Raw genomic sequence first — 15,027 nt, 5'->3', positions numbered from 1 at the left:
AGCCGCTTTATACATACGGGATAACCGTTTCCCCCTTAATTGTAAAATACGTCCTTGAATTTTGGAGCCTAAGGTCAATTTACAATGACTTTGAGCGCCAAATGTAACAAACTGCGCAGATTGCTATCTGCATGCATCTGTAAGGGGATCGAACCACCGACCTCTTAACGGCCTCGGTAACCTAGTGCGGGTTCTCTTCCGCCCCGTTACAATTGCTGGACACTGTGTCCAGCAATTGTAACGGGGCGGAAAAGAACCAGTTTTAAAGGATCGATTACGCGTTTACACTTTTGATTTCGATGTAAAACCACAACAGACCATACTCACATTACATAATCTTTAACTTTCTATGACAATAAAAATGATAACTCGTTGAAAATAAAACATGTAAGTAAAACCAGAAAATACTTAGTCAGTGTAGTTTTATTTTGCATGTGTTTTCTATAATATTTAAGGTGGTATATTATGAACTTTAGCCAAAAAAGAGCACCAAATGTAACAGACTGCAAAAATTGCTATGTGCACCTGTCGGGGTTCGTACCCACGACCACTCCCTTCTGCAGGCGGACTCTCTACCGCGTCGCTTTACAAGCAAGCTCTATAGCGGAACAGTATAAGTGCCGCTATATACATATCGTATACCCAGTTACACAAGGTTCTGCAAAAAGGGAGCAGAGGGCTGCAGAAAAGGGGCAGAGGGCTGCAGAAAAGGGGCAGAGGGCTGCAGAAAAGGAGCAGAGGGCTGCAGAAAAGGGAGCAGAGGGCTGCAGAAAAGGGAACAGAGGGCTGCAGAAAAGGAGCAGAGGGCTGCAGAAAAGGGGCAGAGGGCTGCAGAAAAGGGGCAGAGGGCTGCAGAAAAGGGACAGAGGGCTGCAGAAAAGGGGCAGAGGGCTGCAGAAAATGGGCAGAGGGCTGCAGAAAAGGAGCAGAGGGCTGCAGAAAAGGGAGCAGAGGGCTGCAGAAAAGGGGCAGAGGGCTGCAGAAAAGGAGCAGAGGGCTGCAGAAAAGGGGCAGAGGGCTGCAGAAAAGGGAGCAGAGGGCTGCAGAAAAGGGGCAGAGGGCTGCAGAAAAGGGGCAGAGGGCTGCAGAAAGGGGGCAGAGGGCTGCAGAAAAGGGGCAGAGTGATGCAGAAAAGGGGCAGAGGGCTGCAGAAAAGGGACAGAGGGCTGCAGAAAAGGGGCAGAGGGCTGCAGAAAAGGGAGCAGAGGGCTGCAGAAAAGGGAACAGGCTGCAGAAAAGGAGCAGAGGGCTGCAGAAAAGGGACAGAGTGCTGCAGAAAAGGGATTGAGTGCTGCAGAAAAGGGGCAGAGTGATGCAGAAAAGGGACGGAGTGCTGCAGAAAAGGGACAGAGTGCTGCAGAAAAGGGGGAGAGTGATGCAGAAAAGGGACAGAGTGCTGCAGAAAAGGGACAGAGGGCTGCAGAAAAGGGGCAGAGTGATGCAGAAAAGGGACAGAGTGCTGCAGAAAATGAGCAAGGTGCGTAGGGTTAAATAGGGCACATTGTATCGGGCCGTGAAGATCTTTGATATTATAAATGTCAAGATAAAATATGTGAAACGGTTGTATTTCACTCAATGAAACAATAATTCTTAATGTCCATCTAGTGATTTTAAAACGGCAGTAAAAACCTTTAAAGATGCAGTCTCACTCAAATATAAAATGTCCCACAATTAATACAATTGTTTTCATTTACCGAAAAAGATTAATAAAAATAAAAAACAGTGGTTCTTATGAAAGATACCGTGTTTGATTTTAAAAGAAAGGTGCAGAAAACATATATATTTCTACCTTATGAGACGATAGTTGATTATTGTAAATATTTTAGGACCTACCAGTCATTTTATTATCTGTACGATTTCAGCTATTAAATACACGGTTATACTCTTGTAATCAGTATTTTTTTCCATAAATGCATTAGTTCATAAGAAGTTAAAATATGTATCACTCAAGATATGTTTGTTATACATGTGTATATATTGATTTTAAATTTCAAATACGAGCGTCACTTTAATAAGTTAAACTGTTGTTATCTTTTCAAAATAATATGAAGTACATTTTTTCCATTTTAAATTAAGAATTAAATCATTCTGTGATGATAAAAGAATATAAAGTAAGTTTTACAAAAACAAGACATATTTCTCTCACGAACAATGGAGAGTATTTTTCCAACAAGACAAACATGTTTCACAGGTTACTGCAGTGGACCGGGCAAGATCTAAATTTTCAGCAAATATCGAACTTAGTCTACATTGTGGCGCGTGTGGAGTTATATTATACTAGTTTATTAATACTTATATCCGTACGGTCAATGTTTTATTTTCACTGTGAACATCTAAAACGATACCGCGAAAGCACAACGCGGCGTGTTTATTCTGCGGCTTTTAGCGGGATCTCCGAACAATATAGGGGGTAGGTATAATATACGGATTACAATTCCGGTACCTTCTTTTCATTGTACAATATTGACTTAAAAACCTATTATTTCTGATAAAATCTAATAAACTGATGTTGATCTTATATTCAAGTCTTTAATCCGAACAGATTAGAATGCCGAGTTGCGTGCTTTATTTTGTGACTAATATTATTTTTCCGTATGTTAGCTGAAATAAAAATATTTGTAATCTTTTTGCATAGTTTTCGAAGATATTTTACTTGACCGGTGATAAATGGATCCGCGATAATTGAATTACAATGATAAAGTACTAATTTCGGATTATTGTCGGGTTTTCTAAACATTTTTCCAATGTGTTACATTTTTCCTCTTAAGAATAAATTACTCTTAAAATAACAATATCATTGATACGTCTTTTCAAGCCACACTTATTTTAAAACAGAATTAATTTAAGAAAAACATTTCATAAGTCCAGTTTTAAGAAGTTACCGTAATTTAACCATATTTTTCTTGTTTCAATCGTATTTGTTTAAGGCATTCTATGAAAGTTAATAAACTCTATCCGGGTCTATAGGTTACGTAAAAAGGTTAAATACATGTAGATTTAGGGAATCATTTAAATTGCATATCAAAAACATCGATCACATGATGATTTTGATAAATAGATGGTTAAATGAATAGATGATGATTGATGATGATGATGATGATGATAATGATGATGATGATGATGATGATGATGATGATGATGATGAGGAGGAGGAGGAGGAGGAGGAGGAGGAGGGGAGATGATGATGATGATGATGATGATGATGATGATGATGATGATGATGATGGTGGTGGTGGTGGTGGTGATGATGATGATGATGATGAGGAGGAGGAGGAGGAGGAGGAGGAGGAGGAGATGATGATGATGATGATGATGATGATGATGATGATGATGATGATGATGATGATGATGATGATGATGATGATGGCGATGATGATGATGATATCGACGACAATGACGACGACAACGTCGACGATTACGACGACGATGATGATGATGATGATGATGATGATGATGATGATGATGATGATGATGATGATGATGATGATGATGATGATGATGATGATGATAATGAAGATGATGATCGCCTAATTGCAGTCAATCATATGTGACAATATACCTAATATTCCCCTGAAGTATAAATATAGTGACAATATCTACCTTGCAAATAGTTTCAATTACAGGAACACGAGTTAATTCCATCGCACGACCACCTACAGACCTGAGCCCGTAATTGGAAATTTATTTTGTAATGTATAGTAACAGAGGCCCGACATTATCCCTTTGTCGCCGTCACGAAAACGAACCAAACAGTAATCACAAGAGAGCCCATTTCTTGCTAGATTAAATAATGTTAAATTACAGAGCTTTTAAATTCTGTTTGTTTTTCCAAACGTTAAATATGTCACTATCTTTACTTAGATCTCGGAGCACGGCCCATGTTTAACTTATTTTTTCGATACGAGCTATTAGCGCTTAAGCTAACACTTTCAATTCGAGATTCTATACTTGAATTAGCGAAATTGTACCTCTTACAAACTTCTGACAAACATTTAAACTACGTGTTCGAAACACTTTTTGGAGATGATCTAAATAGATAGGATCCTTAACTATTTGTTTTAGTTATCGAAATGTTCTATTTTTGATAGTGTTAGTATTTATATAAAGAGCTCGGATTACAACCCTTAGGAAGTCTGTATCTCAGAACCGCAGGGTACGGTCTAATATGAAAATCGGTGTTTAATTGTTGGATAATTATTGACTGAGTGTTATGAAACACCTGTTAAAGGCAGGCACGTCCATTAACGAAATAACAAAAAATACCATTGCAAAGGAAATGTATGAAGTATCTATTAAGTACATATTCAAAATCGGCTAATTTTATCCATACATCTAGTTTTCATTTTTTGGCAAAGACTGAAATGATGTATTTTTAGGTAAATTTGGTACTAGTACATACAGTTTATGTAGAATATTCGTTCTAAAAATAGAACATTTCCATTCTATAAATAGTACTGGGCATTTCATACGGATTATGTTTTTTTTATCAAAATGTGTTTCATTTCTGTTCAGAGTATGAGATTTTTTTCGCTTAATTTTGCAATTTTCTTTCAATTTAAGTTCTGATTATACTATCAAACGAGCGCAACAAGAAATGTATCACTAATTTGAATTTTATTAGGTTAATAGAAGTATTTGCGTCTGGTTTCTTAATAATAATTACACCCTATTTTTCTATTATTTGAAGACGTATTGCTTACTGATAACTATTGTGTAAAAAGCTTTAAGGATATACAATGCTAGTTAAGTATCCTTCTCTTCATCTTTAACCGCTTTCAAATGATAATGTCCTAAGTAATATGGGGCCACCGCGCATTATTGCACATCGAGTATCTTAAAGTGACACTCTTATTCAAAATCAATATACACACTTGTATAACAAACATATACTTTGAGTGATTCAGCTTCACTTACTTACTAAATAATGCATTTATGGAAAATCTTAATTACTGATAACAAGTTTATAACCGTGTATTTAAAAGCTGAAAACGCGTTTTCAGTTATTAAATACACGGTTACAATCTTGTTATCAGTAATTAATATTTTCCATAAATGCATTATTTAGTAAGTAGTTAAAGGTTTATCACTCAAAATTGATGTTTATTATACATGTTTACGTATTGATTTTGAATAAGAGTGTCACTTAAAGCATATATATGCAAATATTAGACAAAAATGTACACAGTTAAGCTCGAAATTTGATTAATTCAGAATTTTCAAGTTTTCAGGGAAAAAGTCTGACTCACTGAACATTGAATTTTAAGTAATCAATAATAATAAAAAAATCTTTATTGAAACAAATAACGTTGCATGCCCTTAAGAGGTTCGTGGTAAAAGGAACAACTCGCGTAGCGCTCGAAACCTGTGTAGCATACTTATTAAAGCTGCACTCTCACAGCTATACCGTTTTTACAACTTTTTTTTGTCTTGGAAAGAGCAACTCATTACGTAAATATATTCAAACAAATGATAAAAGATTGCTGACAAAAGATCAGATCAAAGATTTTCATATTTCCGTACGAAAATTAATGTTTTATGGCTTAAACCGTTAGTAACGGTTTAAGAAAAATGCATACAACATCAATTTTTGAACTTAAAAATAAAACTCTGCAATCTTGTAATACTGTTTTCCCTGCATTTCCGCAAATAATGGCTCGTTCCAAAACAAAAAATAAGAAAAAGTTGTCAAAACGCTCAATCTGTGAGAGTGCAGCTTTAAATGGACTATAATCATCGGGAGTGTCAACATTCCGTCGAATCTCCTTCAGACTAAAATCCAATCTGGGATTAGTTCCGACCCCCCTCCCCCCCCCGGCAGGGAACACTAGTTACACTCATATAGGCGGGGTTTGATTCCCGTCCTGGTCGCATATGCGTTTTGTCTTTTATCACCGAACCGGACACCTGCATATTGTTCTGATAATAACACATGGCCATACCCTCGCGCGTAACATCGTGCCAACGGCAGTGACTTATACCAATAGGATAATTTGGACAACTCTCTTGAAAAAGAAGTATATATTAAACTAAAACTATAGTCAGCGCACTCAAGAAATAGAGTTTATTTTGTATTCGGAACTCATCGGTCATTTCCCATCGAAAACAACCTCTGATGGATATGGACGGTTTACAATGTCAGATATCTTTACATTTAACTACGCTGCAAATAGATCACGTTGTAAGTTCAATTAAGCAGTTAGACTTAATGACTTTACTTTTGGGAATCCTAAATATTTATGCAAATTATACTCTCCAGTGGCAATCAATTTAGACTAAGTAATACACAATACACATTTAAAACGCTACAATGAATTAATATTGTTAATTAAAATTTTAACTACTTCTACTGCATACATCCGAGGTTGTTTTTGATGAAAAAAGGCCGAGGGGTTCCAAATGCAAATTTTAATATGGGTTTTGTCACCTACCGTAACTAAGGTCCTCCGACTTTATCCCGGAAATGGCGTGTTTACTTGCGTCATCCATGTTTCCCTTGTAGCCGTACAGAGCAAGGTCAACATCCGCTTGGCTGAAGGTCAAGGACGGGGTCAGCGCTGGGGTCAATGCTGGGGTCAAGGAGGCGCTGCTGCTTCCCGTAGATGAACTGCATCTTTGTTGAAGCGCTTGTAAGCCGGGACTCAGTGGAATGGTAGAGCCCGTTCCAAGACTGTTGACGTACGCTTGGGTGTGGGCGTTGAAAAGAGGCAAGAGACCCGGATGTATGACCGGAAATGCCGGGTGCTGACCGGGAAAGCGGAAGGAGTCGGGCTGGAAGCTGCGAATATTTGAATGTTTTAATGCGAATTTCGCGTCAATCGTTAGCTTTATTGTACAGTAAGGTAGAATAATATTCGAAAAACAAGCCATTGACTTTAAACAATAACATTAAAAGTATGACATTATTATTGAGTCCAACACTTGGGTGAACTGTATTTAATGGCACACAGTTTAAATATGCACTCTTACTCCCAAAACAGATGTACCACCATTAATACAATTGCTTTAATTTACCGAAAGAGATGAATAGAATAGAAAAGAGGTTTCGTACAAGCCAATGGCTTTCTCCTCAATTCTTTAATATATCATATGTGTATGTTGTAAATGTTTATTTGTAATAAAAAAATACTGTTTAAACCAAAGAGATGAATAATTCTCGAAAACAATGGTTCTTACTGAAGAGAGCGTGTTTAATTTGAAAGAAAGGTGCAGAAAATACGGTATTTCAACCTTATGAAATGACAGTTGATCACTGTAAATCTTTTAGCACTCACCAGTCATTTAATAGTTTTTAGCTATTAAATACACGGTTACAATCATGTTTTAGTAATTGATATTTTCTATGAATCATTTTTTTATTAAAAAGTTAAAGGTTTATCACTTAAATATAACGTTTGTTATACATGTATATGTATTGATTTTGAATGTGGCCACGTGGCCATTAATTTGAAAAACATATAATTTTATATAAAGGCTTTTTTCATCTGTAAACATAAAATAACATAACAATGAAATTAAAATGCATCAGCCTATATTGTTCGCCTTTAAGTAAGTCCCACACTTGGGGACTGAAGTTAACAATAAAACAATGTGTGTTTAGCTGGGGTAAAATGAGCTCTTAAAATATACTGTATTTTGAACGCAGACATAAATATGATTTTAATTTATTTTATTTTATGTCATAATGATATACCGATCTTTTTTAAAACTTTACGCAAAATGAAATACAATGACTTTTATAATATCTGACAACCTGTTTTTATTTTAGATTATTCCATTTTATTCCTCAATTGATTTCCGTGTCCAAGAATTACGTTACATAATTACTGGGTCACTAACGGTTTAAGAAAAATGCATAAAACACCAGTTTTTAAAATTAAATATAAAAAACTGCGATCTGATTTTTTGTCAGAAGACTTATATAACTGGTTCCCATGGATATTTTCAAAATTTCGCTCGTTCCAGGACAAAAAATTAAAAAAAAAGTTGTCAGAATGTTCAATATGTCAGAGTGCAGCTTTAAGTATGTGCTGTTGTTTTTTAAAAAAATTAAAACGACAACTCCTGTGTATACTAGTATGAAATATTTAATCTAACATTATATTGTTTATATTTTAACATATTAATCTGATTTTAATAAAACAAAATATATGCCAGCTTCATGTTTCAGATTGTAATTTAATCTTTTCTCAAGCAAGGAATATTTCACAGAAAATAAAACAAAAAACAATTTCTGCTATGAAAAAAATGGATTCACATGAGAATTATTTTAATTAATTTAATAATATTTTATTGCATTAATGCAAATACAATGTAGCAAACAATATACCATATACAGGTTTACATAGAATTTGAGACGATAATTAATTATAAAACATGCCAAGGGATTGGGCCACAAGTTATACCAACATCAGCTACGGCCCTCTTCCAAATTTTATTTGAATTAATGAACATACTTAATAAGAGAAAAAACAGTATAATTTTGATTTTACTGAATTTGAAGACTAGTATTTAAACAACCTTTGTCTTTGTTTTTGTTTTGTTTTTTAAATAGATAAACATTTTTTCATCAAAGCTGTATTCACTCTTGAGGTAATTCATAGCAGGTTTCGCGGCATTTTGGGTACAAAAATACTCTTTCGACGAATACCCAAATATTTAGTGGGGGGTGGGGGTTAAATACTTCCTTTGGCTTCAACGTGATGTTTTGGCAACACTTAGACCTTCATATAATTCCACAACAAAAACACCAAGGCTGTTTATGTTTCAAATTCGTACCACAGTCAAGTTTTATTGTAATACAGCCTTCTGAGTAACGACATTTTTTACAAAGCGGCATCGTTGTTAACTATAGTATGTGTGCTCATTATGTTTAAATAACTTAACTACCGCTAAAACAGTAGTCTCAAATATTGTTAAAATTACTACATTACAAAATTGTATCCATGCTTTTTTCCTGCTGTTACGATTGAAAGTTTACAACGATTAAGTTAACAACTTTGAAAACTTTTTTTCATAAAAATTGGCTCGTTCTAAGAAAAAAAATATAAAAAAGTTGATAAAACGTTCAGTCTGTGAGAATGCAGCTTTATAGCACAAACACACACTCGTTTGTGCAAATTGGAAGTGTATAATTTAAGTATGAACACTTGTTTTAAAGTATCAAACATAATAAAAAATGCAACACTAAAATCTTTAAAGAATTATTTTTATAATATTCTAGATTTAAATATTTAGCAAATCAAGTTCGAATTTCATAAACTATATGGGCCGATTGTTTAGAGTTTGTAATACAATTAAACCCCGTGATCTACGACGTCGTTTATACGATGATGTGTTCAAATATTTAAATGTTAAGAAGTGTAGCTGAAACAGTTGTCTTAAATCTTGTTAGAAATACAGCAGATCAAAAGTTTATCCTGCATTAAACAACGATTTAAAAGTTAACAACGATGGAGTTAACAACGATGAAGTTAACAACGTAGTTAACTTTGACAAAATCCTGAACCATCGGTCCTATTTTTAGAAATACGCATTTTAATAGCAATGCATCCATCTTGTGCCCTTGTTAATTCACTGTTTTATCTATTTGATTATATTTATTTATTTAAAGTTGCTATAAACATTGTATTGTATCATGCAATAAGTGTGATATGAAATGCAAAACTACAATCTAAACATTTTTCAAATATTCAAATATCTCATCTTACCCCGCGAATCCAAAATATGGTGTCCGCATTCTTTCCTGGAACAATTGCAAAACGTTCTGTTGCATTTTTGTTGTCTGCTGTTTGACACTTTTGTAAAAAAAATAATTTAATATGCAGAAAAAATATCTTAATAAGTCATTATTTAACAAACCACAGAAAACTTATTATTTATACTGAACTTATCACTGGCACTTCATAGAAAACTTAGAGTACTCAACGCAACTAAAAAAGAACATGTATTTTTAACCAAATGCTTTGTTTCTTCAAATATAGTTAGAAAACTAGTTAGAATAATAATATGCTATCTCTTCCCGAATTTGAAGACAATGGGCGTTATGCGTCGGTTTATATATTTCATAAAATCAGTTTTTCTTCTTCTAAAGTCTCTTATTTGCAGATAATATAGTGATTGGCAGACGGCAATATAATTATTTGTATTAGCGATTCTAATATTAACGCCCATAGCTGATTTTACATAATGCGCATGCGCGTCTCGATTCTTTACGAATTTGCGAACGAAAATATTAATATAACAACCAATAGAATTGCAGGTTACATATCCTTGTTATAGACTTAAACTTCAGTGTTGAAAAAGTTCGTATGGTAGTGTTAAATCATAATAGACAGGGAATGTTTTGAAGTATTTGGGTAAAATGATCTTTATCCAAACAGGCCTGCGGTAATAATGATTATTCCATTTCTGATGGCATACGTGTATTGCGATAAGAATTACAAATTGCTCTTTACCGAATTAAAACAACAAACGAGTAGAATATAGCCCACCTGTTTGATCATAAATGATTCTACGAAAATGAAATTTTCCTTTATTATATTGTAATGCATTTGCTAAATATTATCTCGTACTGCCATAGTTCTACATTCCACGTTTTAAAGCTGCACTCTCACATATTGAACGCTTGACAACTTTTTGTTATTTTGTGTCGTGGAGCGAGCCAATTTTTGCGAAAATGCATAGAAACCAGTGATATAAGACTGCTGACAAAAATTAGATGGCAGAAATTTATATTCAAGTTCAAAAATTTGTGTTTTATGCATTTTTCTTAAACTGTTTGTAACGGTTTAAGCCATAGAACATTAATTTTCGAACGGGAATATGAAAATCTGCGATCTGATCTTTTGTCAGCAGTCTTTTATCACTGGTTAGCAGATATTTCCGCAAAAAAAATTCCCATTCCAAGACAAAAAATAAAAATGTTGTAAATCGGTAAATCTGTGAGAGTGCAGCTTTAAAACGCCGAACATCAAATAAAAGTGCCCGAAGTGAGACAATCGTCCGAATGAGAGCTTCGGTTTTCTTTTAAACGTTTAAAATAGGTATTATATTCTCTTTCATTCCACTTCTCGGTGATTTAAAGTGACACTCTTATTCAAATACATACACATGTATGACAAACATACATTTTGAGTAAAACATCTTTAACAACTTACTAAATAATGCATTTATGGAAAATATGATAACACGATTGCAACAGTGTTTTTAATAGCTGAAAGCCCCAAATATTAAACGATTGGTAAATGCTAAAATATTTACAGTGATCTTCTATAGTCTCATGAGGTAGAAATACCGTGTTTTCTGCACATTTCTTTCAAATTAAACCCGGAATCCTTCATAAGAACCATTGTTTTCGACCTTTATTCATCCTTTCTGGTATATCTAAACAATTGTATTAATTGTAGTAACTCTTATTTGAGAGTAATAGTGCATCTTTAACATATTATATAAGTGACATGACATGTAATGCAATTAATAATATAATTAATACAGTCGTCTTTAATAAGCAGCTTAGTGAATATTTTCATCTTAGTGAAAATTTCGTAATTTTTGACATCGATTTTTTCAATAATTTCTACTTTTCATCAGATTTATTCGTATGCATATATTGTTTAGACCATTTTTCTGCCTATTTTCATAATTTTGGTGTACAAACATTGTTCGTTTTCTTAAAATTTAAATTAGAAAAAAGGCATGAAAGGTGAAAAGATGAAAACTGTTACTAAGATGCTTATTGAATACGGCCATTGGTTAAATAAATACATAACTGAAATTGTTTGTAAACTAAGGCCCTGGTTGCATTTATGGCGTGAATGATTTCATAGTATGTTCTGTAGATGTAATCATTTGTCTACCAATCAATGCAGGTTTTTTTTTAATCGACATGACCACTCTCGATAGTTATCTACTTTGTACAGTCGAACTCGTTTGGCTCGAATACCTTGTTGGCTCGAACTGTCCCTGGCAGTTCGAGCCAACGGGGTTCGACTGTATTACAAACTAATTTATATAATCAAAATCAACGTGCATTTGTTTGTCCAAAATGGATAAACAGTTACGCATATTTATATCAGGGTGGTTCGGCGTCATTTAATTTGTTATATTTTAAACAACTCTTTCTTCACAATGACGTCAGAAAGGCGTTTAATTAATGATTATAGTTGTCTATCGGGTAAAGTAGGAGGTTCGGGATCTTAATGGTAAGACACTTGACAATCAACCCAGGGGTCGCAGTTGTACGGATGTCCCGTGTGACAGTGCTTTACGCTGAAACACGTTAACAATCCAGGCTTAGAATACAACCTACATTTTCAGCCAATAAAATTGCAGATAGGCAATCAGTAATAAGTACTAGACTAAATAATTAAGAATTCCAACTTTCGTGGGTGTTGAAAAACCCGCCAACTGCCACTCATCTGATACACACTCATGGTGTCAGATTTTGCGTTGGCAATGAATCAGCCAATTAGATTGCATTCTTAGTCAGATGACCTGTAGTAATATATATATGATTAAGAATGGCTCGTTAGCTACGCTCACTCTGCCCATTCTTAATAATTAAGAATAAAATGTATGTTTTCTAACTATTACTTGCATTCTACATTTGTAATTTACCCCACTGTTTTAAAAACTCTCCCCAATCTCCTACGCAGTGATCTCCCCAATCTCCTACGCAGTGCAGTGATCTCCCCAATCTCCTACGCAGTGATCTCCCCAATCTCCTACGCAGTGCAGTGATCTCCCCAATCTCCTACGCAGTGCAATGATCTCCCCAATCTCCTACGCAGTGATCTCCCCAATCTCCTACGCAGTGCAGTGATCTCCCCAATTAATCTCCTACGCAGTGATCTCCCCAATCTCCTACTCAGTGCAGTTATCGCCCCAATCTCATACGCAGTGAATTCCCCAATCTCCTACGCAGTGCAGTGATCTACCCAATCTTCTACGCAGTGATTTCCCCAATCTCCTACGCAGTGCAGTTATCTCCCCAATCTCCTACGCAGTGAATCCCCCAATCTCCTACGCAGTGATTTCCCCAATCTCCTACGCAGTGCAGTGATCTCCCCAATTAATCTCCTACGCAGTGATCTCCCCAATCTCCAACGCAGTGCAGTTATCTCCCCCATCTCCTACGCAGTGAATTCCCCAATCTCCTACGCAGTGCAGTGATCTCCCCAATCTTCTACGCAGTGATCTCCCCAATCTCCTACGCAGTGCAGTGATCTCCCAAATCTCCTACGCAGTGCAGTGATGTCCCCAATCTCCTACGAAGTTCAGTTATCACCCCAGTCTCCTACGCAGTGATCTCCTAATCCTCCTACGCAGTGCAGTGATCTCCCGAATCCCCTACGCAGTGCAGTTGTCTCCCCAAATCGCATACGCAGTGATCTCCCAAACCTCCTTCGCAGTGCAGTGATCTTCCTGAGAGGCTGATTAGATCTCTACCAGCATAAACGAGTTTAGCTGGAATTCAGCTACATAGCATCCCAGTCTATGCAAACCTTATTGGGAATGCATCGGTATAGTAAACACAATGGATATTCTGGCGTGGGTTCGACTTTCCTAAACCTTCAGTTTTCTTTAGTCACGATCACGAAAATTATCATACATGTACATTCGAAATCCTCGTCTGCCAATCAAAAAATCCAAAAGAACAACAACAACAAACACACGCACAAAAAGCAAAAAAACAACAAAAAAAACAACAACAACAAACATCAGAATAAACAACAAGAACACAATCAGAAACAACAACAACAATAACAGAAAAACCAACAATAACAGCAAAAACAACAATTACAGCAAACACAACAATAACAGCAAAAACAACAAAAGCAACAATAACAGCAAAAACAGCATTAACAGCAAAAACAACAATAACAGCAAAAACAGCATTAACAGCAAAAACAGCATTAACAGCAAAAACAACAATAACAGCAAAAACAGCATTAACAGCAAAAACAACAATAACAGCAAAAATCAACAATAACAGCAAAAACAACAATTACAGCAAAAACAACAATAACAGCAAAAACAACAAAAACAACAATAACAGCATTAACAGCAAAAACAACAAAAACAGCATTAACAGCAAAAACAACAATAACAGCAAAAACAGCATTAACAGCAAAAACAACAATAACAGCAAAAACAACAATAACAGCAAAAACAACAATTACAGCAAACACAACAATAACAGCAAAAACAACAAAAACAACAATAACAGCAAAAACAGCATTAACAGCAAAAACAACAATAACAGCAAAAACAGCATTAACAGCAAAAACAGCATTAACAGCAAAACACAATAAAGAGAAGGATGATCTAATAACAAAGTGCTCTCTTCACAGTATGACCATCTATAATAGGTTCGCTACTTGATATGTAAAAGTGTTAAAACGTGGTTAAGAACATTTCTATCTAGATTTAGATAAACGCAAACATATAGTTTTCATTTAAAGGCGCATCACTAAATGACATTTTTTTCTCTCATAGATTCGGGACTTCATATTAATTTCCGTGGGTTTAAAGCCTTTGGTGTATATACTTTACATTGCCATCATTACTTCTTTATTCAGCATTGATATGTTCGTACAAAAGCCATCACTTGGTCCTAATATATCATTAACTCATAAGGTCCGGAGGTTTGTGCCCTTGGGTATATAGTCGAACCCTGTTGGCTTGAACTCCCAGGGACCGGCGAATATACATTGAGCCTCGAATAGTTCGAGCCAAGCGGTAATGCTTTCCTTTAGTATAATGAAATCGGTTCTTTACATCAGTTCGAGCCAACAAGGCATTCGAGCCAAGCTAGTTCGAGCCAACAAGGCATTCGAGCCAAGCTAGTTCGAGCCAACGGGGTTCGATTGTACTTAACATTGTCATGATGGCTTGTTTTTGGATATTCTTGAAAGTTCCATCATCCCTTGTTCTTGACATTTCACCTCGATTTCATCATAATTGAAAGAAGTTCACTGAATAAATCATTTTTCAAATTCTCATGGACATTTTACACACTCTGTGAAG

This window comes from Mya arenaria, chromosome 14, assembly GCF_026914265.1.
Source record: "Mya arenaria isolate MELC-2E11 chromosome 14, ASM2691426v1".
NCBI lineage: Eukaryota > Metazoa > Mollusca > Bivalvia > Myida > Myidae > Mya > Mya arenaria.
Note: the sequence above shows the minus strand (reverse complement) of the source record.